The 14,189-nt window shown below is 38.9% G+C and overlaps 1 protein-coding gene across 2 annotated transcripts in view; it reads right to left on the bottom strand.

Annotated features, from left to right (window-relative positions):
- LOC126753112 (insulin-like growth factor-binding protein complex acid labile subunit) overlaps window positions 1-14,189 on the bottom strand; it is a 241,287-nt gene that overhangs the window by 145,138 nt on the left and 81,960 nt on the right. The gene's annotated exons all lie outside the window — the stretch shown is intronic.

Here is a 14,189-nt window from a genome sequence, read left to right as displayed (position 1 = left end):
GTGGCACTTATTTCTCAGATATTGGTTACATACCTGTTCATTTTATGTTCACAGAGTGTCAGATTTCTTGACGATTTTCTTTTTATCTTTTATACAATTTTGTCAAAAAGTATTCAAAAAAGTTTGCATCAAAATTATGGCAAATTTTCAAACCTACTCTTCAATAACAGTGAAATATTTGATTTTTATTTATTTAATTTTATTCAAAGACGCCCTTCCTAATAAAGCTTTCAGTTAGCCAATAACGTTTTACATATGTTAGGACAAAAACGCACCCGGGAATCGCAGTTAACTTCCTCGGGTAAATGATATTTCAAAAGCATCTCAAATGTGAACGCGACCTGTCAACCAGTTTGTTTACAGCAGCTGCTTAAGTCGGTATACCTCAGTAGTTGCAAATTTCACAATGGATAAGAATACCGAACAAAGAATTTGTGTCAAATTTTGTATTTATAACCAAATTTCGTGTGCAGAATCATTGTGAATGTTGAAAAAATCTTACGGTGGTTCAAAAACACTAGAAGTGATACAAAGCCGTGAAAGACGGCCGAGAGATCGTTGAAAACATACCTTATTTTCTCCTTCGTTCAAGTCCTAAGTTAAGGTTTTATCTAAAACCAAAAGTACTTATTTTTTACTTTGGATGATCCTGTAAAGGAGAACGAATCTTTTTTCCACTCTTCACGTTTTACATATGTCCCCAAAAAAAAGCATCGCAAACAAGTTTAAAATATATTTTTCCAAAAATTTCAGAATTTCTTTGTTAATAGTGTATCTTTGTAACAATAAAAAAAACCCCTAATAAAGTATTTCATTTTTTATATGTATGAGAAAATTTTTTTGAAAAAATGCTAATGAAAATATTAAAAAAATTAAGAACATGGTGCTTGAAAATCGTCAGGTAAATGTTAGAGAGAAGAAAGCTCGACATATTTCGCGAGTCCATTCGAATGATTTTGGTGGATATTATAAGTATGAAACGCGTTCTTGCTCGACTCGTCCCGATTAAGCTGAATTTTTTGAAAAAGAGTACGATTGTGACCGAATTTAAAGCCAAAACGCAATGAATACCATCGATCAACCACCACATTCACCAGATTTAGCTCCGTGTGATTTTTTCTTGTTCTATAAACTGAAATTCTCGCTCCGTGGAACCCGTTATCATTCGATCGAAGAAATAAAACAAAGTTCGCAGTAGGAGCTGAGGGCCATACCAAAATTTGCTTATGGAAAGTGTGTCGAGGACTGGACCAATCGTTGGTGGAAGTGTGTTAAATCCGGTGGGGCATACTTTGAAGGTGACAAATTAAATATTGATAAATATATAATTTCCGTGTACTCACAATGTAAACCATATTAATGGATTGACTGGCACTATAATACTATTTACACATTTGTAGTGAATTAAACCGTGTTCTTAAAGTTTACGTAAAGCTTAAAGTTTGTGGTCCATAAAAATACATAAGTGTGCTTTGAGTTTGAAATCAGTTAAGGCTTTTTCTGGTTCCCTAATCATATTAATACGTTCTACCTTTTGGCTTGACTACCCCAATTGGTGACACTACGTTCAAGTCCAAGGATTATGAAAAAGAATAGATGGTAGTTACCCAATTTCCTGTCACAAAACCTTATCTGGCTCTAACGATGTAGTACTTAAAAAGTGAGTGCCACAAGAAAAACAGTAAAAAATAAAACCAAAATTTGTGGAAGAGAAATTCCATTTATTATATTTCCTCACATAACGGTATTTACCAGTTCTTGAAATCGCACTGTATTGAGAACAAAATATAAGCTACTTTAATATTTAAAGAACGTAGTTACGTACAGTCGTGCATCAGTAAATCAGTACATATTTGGAGCTTGCTGAGATGTTCGCATGCAATAAAAATGAAGAGCACGGAAAGAGCAATTCAAGAAGAAAATACTAATTTCGTATTCCAATTGAATTCCACATATGTAAGTGTTTGACTGACTGATTGTGGCAACCAGGAAGTGTGTGTTTCGGCATGATAAGCGAAAGGCTGGAATAAATATGCAAAGGAAGCAACACTCACGAACAGCTGCAGTGGTGGGAGCAGTTTTGGCACACAGGTTTGTCAAGCTATGAATTCTGCTGTCATGCAAAGAATGTTTACGTCACTCATAAATGAGTGACAGTTACAAGACTGCTGTTTAGTCACTACCTTTCAATGCCTTCCCCCACCATTCGCTTTACCCTACTCAAACTGCTAGAGCATTTTTGATGGTTTTGATGATTATGCTCCTGTCGGTCTGTTAGTTTACACTCAACGCCATCGTTTTCCTGTCAGCCGAAGTGATAATTGCGTAGCACTGCCCAGTATGCTTGCCTGAAGAGGAGAGAGGTATTCTAGTTGTGGAGGTATACTAAAGAGAGGCGTACGCATGCTAACCACACTTGTCATTTTCAGGAAAAGTGTTGACAATTTACTAATAACTATTCCTTTGCAAACAAGCGGCTAGAAAAAAGAAGACGTGTTTATTTAGGTGCCAGAGAAGAAAAATATGGACAATTCTTTGATAAATGAGTTCGTCGGTTAAAGATTAACATGTTTGTGGTGTGCATTTGTTTTTGTAGCGTAAGAAAGCAGTTAGAAAGTAATTTTGAAACAAACTAATGTTAACTTTGGCTGTAACAAAGCAATAATACCCTTTACAAATACATAAGATCCCTCACAGAACTTGACTTTCGGTGGGTTAATTTGGCAGCTATGTTTTACAGTGATTCTATCTGAATAACTTCTTATAACCCATACCCATAACCACAGTACTTTGTGAATATATTTTGTCAATAAAAAAAAGTTTTAAATATAAGAACTTCATTTTGATCGGTCGGTCGGTCATACAGGTCGGTCATACAGCTGCAATAGCGGTCTGATGTCGCCGGCAAAATTTTAGACGGATATCTCAAAGACTGAAGGGTTGTTCACGTATATACTGACGGACAAACTCATCGGCTAAATCGACCCAGTTCGTCATGCTGTGATCAATTATATAGGGCTTACCAACAAAAACGAAGTGACGTTAAAATGAAATAAAACATTAAAAGTTGGTCAAAATGGGTTCTATTTTATTGTTATGCAGACAATTTTATACCATTTATGATTTAAAAAAAATTTGGGTCAAATAGCCAACACCGCTCAGTTTGCATATCTCCACTCGTTTACGCCAATTTTCGATGACCCGGTGTAGCATTACGGCTATGATGCGCTATATGTTGTCTTCGAGCTCCTCCAGCATTGCTGGTTGATTGGCGTAAATCTATATTATAACATACCCCCTGACAAAATAATCTAGAGGGCCTAAGTCGCATGATCTTGCCGACCATTTAACTGGGTGATTTCTCGAAATCAATGATTCCATGATTAGACAAGAAATATGGGCGGCGCATCACCTTGTGGGAAATGGACATCGTCCCGTCGATTTCATCAAATTTCGGGAAAAAAGTCAGTCACCATTATGTTATAATGCGCGACATTGGTGGTAACGGCATTTCCTGCTTCATACAATTATTAAAAGAAATAAGGTCCGATCATGCCGACACACCACGATCCGCACTAAACGGTAGAAGTTTAGCTGAATTTTCGAACCGTATACAGCTCAGATTTCTCACTTTCATTGTTCGCTAATTTGTAGTTCAGCTCCCTTAATACGTGCTCTTTTATGCCTATTTCAGTATGACAATCTGTTATAATTATGCCAGTGGTTTGTTCGATTTCACACACTCAAAATCCTGGTGAACTGAAGGCGTGATTAAGAAATTACAAATTCATTTCCATTTATTTCAGCAGGAACATGTCTAACTTTCAGCTTAAGCTAAATTATAACTTCTAACATCACTATATGCTTGATCCTTAAATTTTGTCTAGAAATACATTGAATATGTTAGAAATGTGCACATATGCAAGTGCGCGGAACACACACCGATATGTGTGTTGCATGCCACCATTGAAGCAAAAAATGAGTAAACATTCAAGCATAATTGAACTCGGGCAACAGCTGTTTACACACAGTTATTGCGGTTATTCGCAAAACTGCTGTTGCTGAGCCATTTGCCATTGTTGTTGCCGCTGTTGTTGTTGCTGATGTTGATGTTGCTGATGCTTGTGTTGATGTTATTGCTGTGGTTTGCACAAGTTTGCCGCCACATTTACACATTCACACAACCGCCCCATTCATACAATGGCATGCTTGTTATGTAAGTGTGTGCGTTGGATATTACTGATTGCATGCCGCGTTGTCGATTTGTCTTGACCCTTTCGCCGAAAATGCCAAAAACAGTTGGCGCTGCGGTTGGTTATTATCATCATACAAGCACTGAAGTACACACATACATGTATATATTTTTATTTTTTCACATATCTACCGTTTCGTTTGACATACGACGTCATCGGAGTTTATGGCAGTCATAAATATTTAATGCATCCCTTGTGACAGAACTTCTTTTGGCTTTGCCTCATTTAATATTTTGCTTCAAAGCAATTCATTTCCTCACACGCCACGAATTCTTTTAAAGCTGCTCTCAGAGAAATATTCGTATGAGACTTGCTAAAATTTTTCTTTTACGCTCTCTTTAAGTCTTTATTTGTAAAAAGTGTAACGGCACTAATTATGGAATCTTACACAATATTTAAAATTATTGGTGAGGATTTTCTCTTCCAAGGGAGTTGCAAAAAATATTCAACTTTCATAAAAACTTCCTTGATTTTGTTGTTGTTGTAGCGGTTATCTAATCCCCTCTATACTGGTATGATTAGATCATCGAAACCATCTAAATGTAGGTTATGCTGTTTCGTCGGGGTTGAACCTGCGACAAGTAATTTTCATAGGCTTCTCTTAAAACCAACTTTACTCCATTAAGGAAGTTGTATTGACCGAAACAAATAGTAGTCCGATCGTGCAAGGTCAAGGCTGTATGGTGGATGCATCAAAACTTCCCAACCATGTTCTCCTAGTTTTTCGCGAGTCATCAAAGATATGTGTGGTCTAGCGTTGTCCTGATGGAAGACGAAATTTTCTGTTCAACAGTTCTGACCATTTTTTTGATTGCTCAATCTCTTCAGTTGTTGCCAGTAAAATGTAGAATCAATCGTTCGACCAGGCTGAAGCGGCTCAGAATGGATCCAATGGAATGGATTTACAATGCCACCAAAGACTTTTTCGACAACCCAATACCCATCCCAGCAGAAACTACTTAGAAGGGTGTTCGTTATGTTCTTTATTCGTTAGCATATGGGCCTCGCTATATAAGTGTTCGATCAGGTACATGCTGTGATAGTCAGGAATGCAGTATTCAGACGCTTTTGAAGCTTCTTTGGCTGGGTTTCACTGTGCGAGCATATCGATCCATCGAAGTTTATGACCGGCCGACCGATTGTCTTGTATGTTGAAAACAATTTTCTTTGTATTTTCCGTCCTGAGCTGCCGGCTAGCGACTAGAGGATTTCATTTCTGCTTTGTACTTGGCAGTTATTGCGGTCGTATGACGAGTGAAGGAGCAAAGGCTGACGGATATTAAAATCTTAGGATTATTGACAGTCGGAATTTTAACGCCATCGACTTTAATGTTAAGATACAGTTTGTACTCTTTTCTCTAGTTCGTGAATATGGTGCTGTAGATTTAGTGCGGCAGAGTGTCAAGCTCATTGCAGAAAAGAAGCGGGAAAGGTCGGACGATCCTTGGTTATATGTACTTTTACTTTAAGCGTGTGTTCTGCAGTTCTTTTTGATAAATAGTTACCACAAGTAAGCCAGCATTTGATTTGACCTTCCACTAGATTTTCAGAAAACATTTTCATTTTCAATAATTAAATGCATATTGAAGAATTATTTCCTCAACTTTGTACTTGCTCACTTTGTAATTCAAAAATATTCACTTCGCTTCTTATTGTTCTATAGGTGTTTTATTATGCATAAAAGCAATGCGAGAGTTTGCTTACCACCAAATGGTTCATATTTATTTGGAGTCTCCAACGCTAAGTAACAACATACCACCGCCACCCTTCATTCGACATGCTTTTGAAATCATCAACTATTCATTCGGTTCCGGTTTGCTAAGATTAACGCTTCCCACCCACCGGTCGCTCTATAATTGGCCACTTTTACTACGAAACTGTGAGTAAATTCCTACCAAAACTTTGTAGATACTTTCGTCTGGAGCACATTGTTGTACACATAAAGCTCTTTGCTTCAGCAAATTCCTAATGAGTGAATTTATTTTAGAGAGAAATATGTACTCAACTATGTTTTAAGCAAACATGGCTTTTAGAAAGATGAAAAGGTATTACTGAGAAATTTATAATGGTTATTTGTTTATTGGCTAAGTAAAGTATTATGTATTGGAACAAGTTACTGGCGCATAATATCGTGAAGAACGCAATATTAGCAGGGTTGAGAAAGCAATCGATTTCGGGATTTCGCAACAAGTTGTTCTTCCTTTTTGCTGTTGGCGCAAATTGGAGATTCTGGTATTTCCAACGAAGTGGAGGTCTTCCTCTAGCTAGAGCAGCCACTGTCTCTTAAATCGCTGAACAATGTCAATGTCGCTGTATTTCTCGTACAACTCATCGTTCCATCGAATGCGATACTCGCCGTTGTCAATGCGCAAAGGAGCAAATATCTACCGCAAAATATTTCTCTCGAACACCGCTAAGGTCGACTAACAGATGATGTTATTGTCCATGCCTCTGCACCATAAAGCAGGACGGAAATGATGAGTAACTTGTAAAATTTTGTATTTTTTACTTCACAATAGCCTACTTAGTCCGAAGTCGCACCTATTGACAATAGTGATACTGCGTTGGATTTCAAGGCCGAATCGCTCTTGATGCTGAATTCAAAATAGACGAAATTATCTACGACTTCGAAGTTATGACTGTCAACAGTGACATGCGAGCCAAGTCGCGACTGCGATGATTGTTTGTTTGATGACAGAAGATATTTCGTCTTGCCCTCGTTCACCAGACCCATCTGCTTCGTTTCCTTATCCAGTATGGGAAAAGCAGAACTAACGGCGCGGTTGTTGAAAAACATCAATATCAATAGCCTACGCCAGCAGTACACTCTTATAGAGGATGGTGTCTTCTTTATTAAGTTCTGCAGCTCGAATTGTTTTCTCCAAGAGCAGATTGAAGAAGCCACTCGAAAGGGAGTCGCCTTGTGTGAGACCTTGTTTAGTATCGAAGGGCTCGGAGAGGTCTTTCCCGATCCTGACCGAGTTTTTGGTTGTTCAACGTTAGTTTACAGCTGTATTAGTATTGCGGGGCGGCATAAAACAGCGGTGGATCTTTGACACTGTACGCTCGATAGAATATTATATGCAATGTTGAAGAGGCTTATCGCACGGTAGTTGGCGCAGATTGTGGAGTCTCCTCTTTTATGGATTGGGCAGAACATAGTTAAATTACAATCGCCGGGGTATGCTCCCGACCAAGCTCCAACACACAAGACAAAAACAATCCCACTTAAACACATTACTCCTGGCTTCATTAGCCATATTGAGGTCCAGATTTGAATGCATTTGAGTACATTTTTTAGTCAAAGTTGGGGTACATGGCCTGTCGAATACTCATAAAAAAGTTGTACAGGCTCAACATCTTTGGTTCGTTCAGCGTGGCCAATACCAATAGAAACTGGAGAAACGTACTTAGCTTTGTAACACTGTGTCAAAATTGTTTTAGGTGTCGTGTATAAAAAAAGTGTTGATAAAAAAGGGTTCGTTATGAGCTCCGCAAAGCATTTGATTTTTCAAAATTCGATAAAGTAATCCTTTCCAGTTTGAAGAGATTGTGCAAAACGTTCCCTGCATTTACTGCATTACCAAATTGACTTGCAAGAACAATCAGAACACTTTCAGCGTCAAAAGGAAACTTTAATTTATATCGAGCTCCTATTTATACAGCCAAAGGAATAGTAGCAAGCGAATTATTTATGTAAACAAGAATATCGCCATCATTTCACTTTGCATTTAAGCAGAGACCTCGCTGTGCGTACACTGCAGCGTCTACGCATCCCTTAGAGAAGCCACAAAATTAAAATGTTCATGCCAAACTTTAGCAAATTAATGCAAACTTACGCACAGCCGCCCAATTCGTGCTAGTCGGCTACGCCAGCACTGAAAAGCACTGAAAGCCAAACTTTTCGCTGTCTTAGAATTTTGAAAGGAACTTTTTCTTTTAATTTCTGAGTGACATCAACAGCAGCGGTGGCTTGGAATTTTTGTCATTGCGTGCCTTCCAAGCACCGTTAGCGGGGCCGCATCTCAGCAAAGAATGCGTAACTCTCCGCTGCTGTACTGCGCTCATGGGCCATAATTTAACGGTGTTTTTTTTAAGTTTGCCAAAAAAGCTGCTCATCTCATAATTTTCGCTAATTAACTACCATGCGCGAGTGCCCGAGTGCGCACGTGTGTATGGCTAAATAAGTCAATTTCACGCTGTCTAACTTTAGCTGGGAAGTCGGCGGATGGCAGTGGCGGTTGGGACGTAGTCGGCGTTGGCAAATACGGACGGCTGCCGGAGGCCATCGCTACACATTAGGGCCGCTTTTAACTTTATTTACTGCCACACCACACGCAAAACAAATCAGCTGCCACTTGCTGCCACACCCCTCACATTTCTCAACCAAAAAAAATTAAATTAAAATATATTTACGGGAAACTTTTATGGTCAATGAACGCGTACAATGGTCGTCGGTCGGAAATGATTTGCACACAGGTACCGCTGCCCCGGCGCAGTTTTGGCTGGTGCGTAAGCAATGTGCGCGCATATCAGTTGGACACATCTTCAGGGGCTTTGGTGGCGGCAAAGTGGCTCGGCTGATAGCAAATGGCCTGCTGATGTAAGCACTCATCCGTTACCGCAACTTTTGCAGAAACTGTTATGTTGCGAAAAAATGTAGTTGCAAATGACCATAAGTCCATAACTAACCGGTGGAATGCCAGCCACCGCTACATCAATGCATTTATGCGGCACATTGTCGAAGCGGAAGTGACTCTGCGGCGGAGCGGTTGCCGGCAAAAGTTTTCACAGGCACCGCTATTTGCTTGTTATTTGCCAGCATGAGAGGCGGAAATGCTGCGTGTTGAAAGAAATATATATATTTTTTTATTTGTGTGGAGTGCAGTTCGCCAACTCCCATTCGGTTGAAATCAAGTGCCGCTAAAGTTGCTGCTGAAAGTGAAACCGCAATTCATCACATTCCCGCACTGCTTTAAACGGATGGAGTGCTGATTCTTTTCTGAACACGCTTTTATCAGATTTCCATTTTTATTTAGTATACGAGTACACTCCCTACTTCACACGAGCGCATCGGCAGGTTTGCGGTGTGACCCGACACAAGCGCTCACGCAGAGAGTAGCGGAAAGCTTGCGTAATACTCAAACCGACTGACCATATGAACAATTGTCTTTTGGAACCCTTTATTTCAGTTCTGTTTCTCCCTCCATTCCTTACTTCCTTCGTCCTTTCATTTCGTTTCCACTAGCCGCTCCCTCTTTGTGTCTGCGCAAAACTTTGAGTGCATTACCAACAGTCGACCTCAGCTGACCTCTCATCCGCTCTACTCGTGTTTCATTCTGCCTCTTTGTTTGTCGCCCCTCTCAGTCTGCTCTAATTTGTTGCAAGTGAATTCTGGCCACAAGCCGACCCAAAGTTAACTTGACGCTAGCACTCTACTATCTAACTTTTGCGAAAATAACAACAACGATGTTGCAGAGCGCAGAAACAATGGGTTGCGTCGCGTCATTCCCGGAAATGCCTCAAGGTGCCGCTTGTTGTCATAGCCGCAGTTATATGCGTATGTATGTCGTATGTCTATCTAATAATATTGTTTGAGTGACTCATTCGCTTGTTTGTAATCATTTGCCTTTCGTTTTTGTTGTTATTTCCTTGATATACATTACCGGATGCCGGCAGGAATTGCTGTTCTGGGTAAACTCGTTGTCAGTTGCCTGGCACTTCTAAATATACAGTTCAGCTTAATTGGCTGGTAATTGAACTGGGTGATTTTCACCGCCACTTATTGTAGTTACTCTAGAATTGCCAATGTTGTTGGTCGAAATTTAGACTTGGTTCAAAAGCAGAGGGAAGCATAAAGAAGGAAGAATATTCTTAACATTGTAGCCTAAGGTCTTTAGTTAATATAATTTTTTTGGAGGAAAAGGAATATGTCAATGATGGTAGCCTTTTTTGTAGAGAATGACAGTTTAGTTGTTAATCTTCATATGTCAATAACCTAACTGGAAAACTGATAAGTTCACTAATTAATTCATTAATACTTCATAAACCTTACGTGTTCGGTGCTGTAAGTACTTATCTTACAGAAAGAAAACTAACATTTGGATAAAATGGAAATTCATTTCTAAATACACCTACATTTAGTACGAAATACTTGATTCAGAGATGCTCCAACCTTTCCAATAAGTCTGAAAAATAAGTTTTCAGAGCGTGTGCTAAGTAAGCTTCCTTCTCGGCTATAACCTTCTAATCGGCTAAAGTTTCTACCCGTCAAGTGAAAAGTCAAGTGGAAGCAAGAGGTGAATGAAACGGTGGCCTTCAACGTTCCAGCCGAAAAAACAGTCGCTGTCTTCTTCACCAGAGGTTCGCCAACTAATTCTATTATTTTCGTTTTTACATAGATGCGATATGTGGATTAATTTTTATGCCGAAACTCATAAAAGGTTGGAGGAACTTCTCAGGATTGCAGGATATGTTCATGCGGTATTTTAAGATATCTACTGCCACAGCAATCTCGTGCATCAAAAATAGGTGTGCGACTACGTTGAAACCCGTTAATCCATCCATGCCATCGGAGGACAAGAGCCACCGTATGCAGCATCTACACGTTCTTTCAAGCTTCCCACATTTATTTGACAAAGGTTTTGTTTACTTCGACACTGGGTTTTCTAATAGGTATGATATGATTTCTAAGTGTCGCAATTTTATTTCCAAAATAATCGTTCTTTTAATCGCAACTTCTTTTGCGTCTTTGGCATATTATGGTCGAAACAATCGTCCAGCGGTGCTCGTTATTCGTGGAATCGTTGAAAATTTCGAGCTTCTTCTTTACATAATGTTCAAGTGCCAAGACAAAGAACCTCACGAAGTAATGAAAATATTGTTGCCGTCCAGGTAAATGTTGCTGAAGACCTCAATTTGTTGATTCCCAGAGGTTCTCAAGAATTAGGAAGGTCTCAAACCACAGCCTGGCGGGTTTTGAGAAATGATTTGAGCTTGCATCCGAACAAAATTGTTCTCACTCAAGAATTGAAGAAATTGGACCACAGTAAAAAACCGATTGCCGATTTTGCCTTGGAATAACTTGGAATTCTCCGATGAGGTTCACTTTCATTTGCGGTGCGGTAAATAAACAAAACTGTCTATTATGGTGCAAAGAAAATTCAAATTATTCATGAACAAGCATTACATTATCAATTTGGTGTGGTTTTTGGTCTGGTGGTTTGAAGCTAGTACTCGAAAATTGCGTTCATCGAATTCGTTCCTGCAAAAGAGGTCGTGGAGGCATTCAATGAATTATATTCGGAACTTTATTGTATTGGTTGTACTTCACATTAAATAAAATGCATTTGAATATCCTTAACAGTTAGTGTTTTTTGGTTCCATGCGGATTATATAGCCAATTAGTCACTTGCTAAATCGAATAAACCAATAAACCAAATATGTCGTGATCGTAAGGACCAGATTTTGTACGACTGTGAAAACCTTCGGTGAACCAGAAGACATAGCCGAAACTAAAATTTGTCGCTTCAACAAATTGATGGTCGGCTCAAAGCGTTTCGTCGCCTCATGGGGGCTTTTTGATCAATCTTATGGGAGTTCTAGGTAACACAACTCAAACGGTGTTATAAGCGCTAAATTTTCCCGCTTAACCCATTTCCGGCCGCACTTAGATCCACTGCCTTGATTTCATTCAAAATTTATATTCTGCTTAGTATGAAAAAAACTCGATGCTTTAAATTTTTTGAAAAATGATGAGACGTCGGTTATTTCGCTTTATTGTCACGAACAGTTTTAATATCCCAAGGAGGTGTGTCAATCAAAGTGAAGAAGTTGTCAAACGCAACACAATGTTCACGTGGATCGTCAAGTTGGTTCAATAACTTTAGCACGCAGTTTTTGTATTCAGGTTCTCGATTCTCATTTGCACCGCTGTACGGAATGAACGAAGACAAATAGCCATCAGACGAACATAAATCGCAGTATTTGAAGCCAAATCGAATGGGTTTTCCTTTGATAAACATTTTGCAAGAATGACGGCCGTAGTAAACAATCATCTGCTCATCGATAGACAGATTGTGTGAGAATATGCCAAACTGCATGAATTTCTTATTCAAACGCACTTCCATCGTTGAGTATTTGCTCATCTTCATCGATATTTTCCGTTCTCCGTGTTCTCCTCAATTTCCCATAATCTCCTTAATCTTTCTTTGACTCCGGTATCTTTTGCGAAACATTTGCAGGAGAAAACTCAAAATTTCACTGTCCATATTTTACTCGAGGACGGAATACCTCACTGCCGCACAGCAGGGGGCATAACTGCGAATCTCACTGGAGGACCTGCTCAGGCTCGTGACAACAACCGACTAACTACCTGCCTGGAATGGTTCCTTTTTATATTCGTGACCTAGGAAGCTTCTGGAAAATTCGATTCTAGAAATATCTGGAAAGAAAGCTCTTGAATGTTCCATGAAGTGGAACAGGAATTTAGTCGATTTTTTCATTTTCTGATATGTAATTACGAAAAACTGTATGAACTGTAAGACGACGCTTTGTCCTGCATGTTTTTGATTATAATACTTCCTGCGTCTACTTGTTTGTGAAAGAACTCAATAATCAAGAATTTAACAAAGCAATTTTCTGTTAAATTGAAAGTATATTGATGGCCATCCTTCATTTGGAACATTGGAGTTCACAAGACACAAAAACAATGAAGTGGAAATATTAGTCGTATTGTTTTCGGCCGGTGGTCGATTTATCAATCATTTAATTTGCACATTCCTTATCGTTCTATACTACAACCGATCTGGTGAAAAATACATTCTGCGTGAAATATGCGACAAACACTACAATATAAAGGAAGGTTTATTTTTTTCAAAAATTTTGTCTATTTTTTCCGCATTTTTTGAAGAAATGTGGAAAAATGGGTCTTCCGAAGATCCAATAAAATTTAAAAAAATTAATTAATTAGTGAAAGAAAATTTTTATTCAAGATCAGAAAGATGCAAAATGACATACAATTATTGCCTTCAGGACATATCTCGTTCATTTTTGACTCGGCGATTTTTCAAAGTTGCTGGTAGAAAAATCGACCATTAGCTGCAAATGGGTTAAACTATAGTCGGATCTAAGTACGTAACCAGAACGTACCAAATTTTCTCATCCAATCAAGGACTGTCAAGAGCAGAATTCTGCCGCCACAACAACAATAATAACATAAGCGCTTGACTTAAGGTAAAATTCGCCGTCCATAATTAAAGATTATTTGTAAAGGTTAGATTATTAAGATTACCTATAGGTATATATCTAAGGACTAATTGTAGTCTATAAGTAAGGGCCAGATGGTGGTAAAGATAGACTATTGTTTTTTGCAAACAATGGAAATAATATCCGTTCTTATACGACCCGCTAACAAAACAATAGCTGTTTGCAACACTACTTAACATAGTTACATTTGTAGCGCAAGCAACTTCAATGTAGTCCTGACGGAACGCAAGTCGAAAGTTACTCCTGCCGCATTAATGGAGTTCGTTAAAGTTTATTGAGTGACTTAAGGTAATCGCTCACACTAAATACGAGAGCAGTATCAGTTTTCATGTACCGCAGGCGCTTTATAAATTTGCCAGCAGCAAAACATTATATTGTTATAGTTTGTCAGTTCGCCAACGACAACGAAACAATGCCGAAGTGACTATAATGGGCAAGTTATAAATGAAGAAGTTTACGCCGTTTAGTGGGCGATTACGAACAGCACTGGCAACAAGTAGTGCATAAATACTTTCAGTTTGCAGTTCGCCATAAAAGGGGGCTTATGTATGTGGCGAGGATGTGAGCTTTGAGCTGAGTGCGGTCGAGGAACGCATCTAAGCGAAAACTCGGCTCACGGCAAGGTAATAAAATACTTTGGCGCGAATGCGAACAATAGTTAGCAAAGTG

Source organism: Bactrocera neohumeralis, chromosome 3 (assembly GCF_024586455.1).
Source record: "Bactrocera neohumeralis isolate Rockhampton chromosome 3, APGP_CSIRO_Bneo_wtdbg2-racon-allhic-juicebox.fasta_v2, whole genome shotgun sequence".
NCBI classification, from domain to species: Eukaryota; Metazoa; Arthropoda; class Insecta; order Diptera; family Tephritidae; genus Bactrocera; species Bactrocera neohumeralis.
This window is presented reverse-complemented; position numbering and strand designations above follow the sequence as displayed.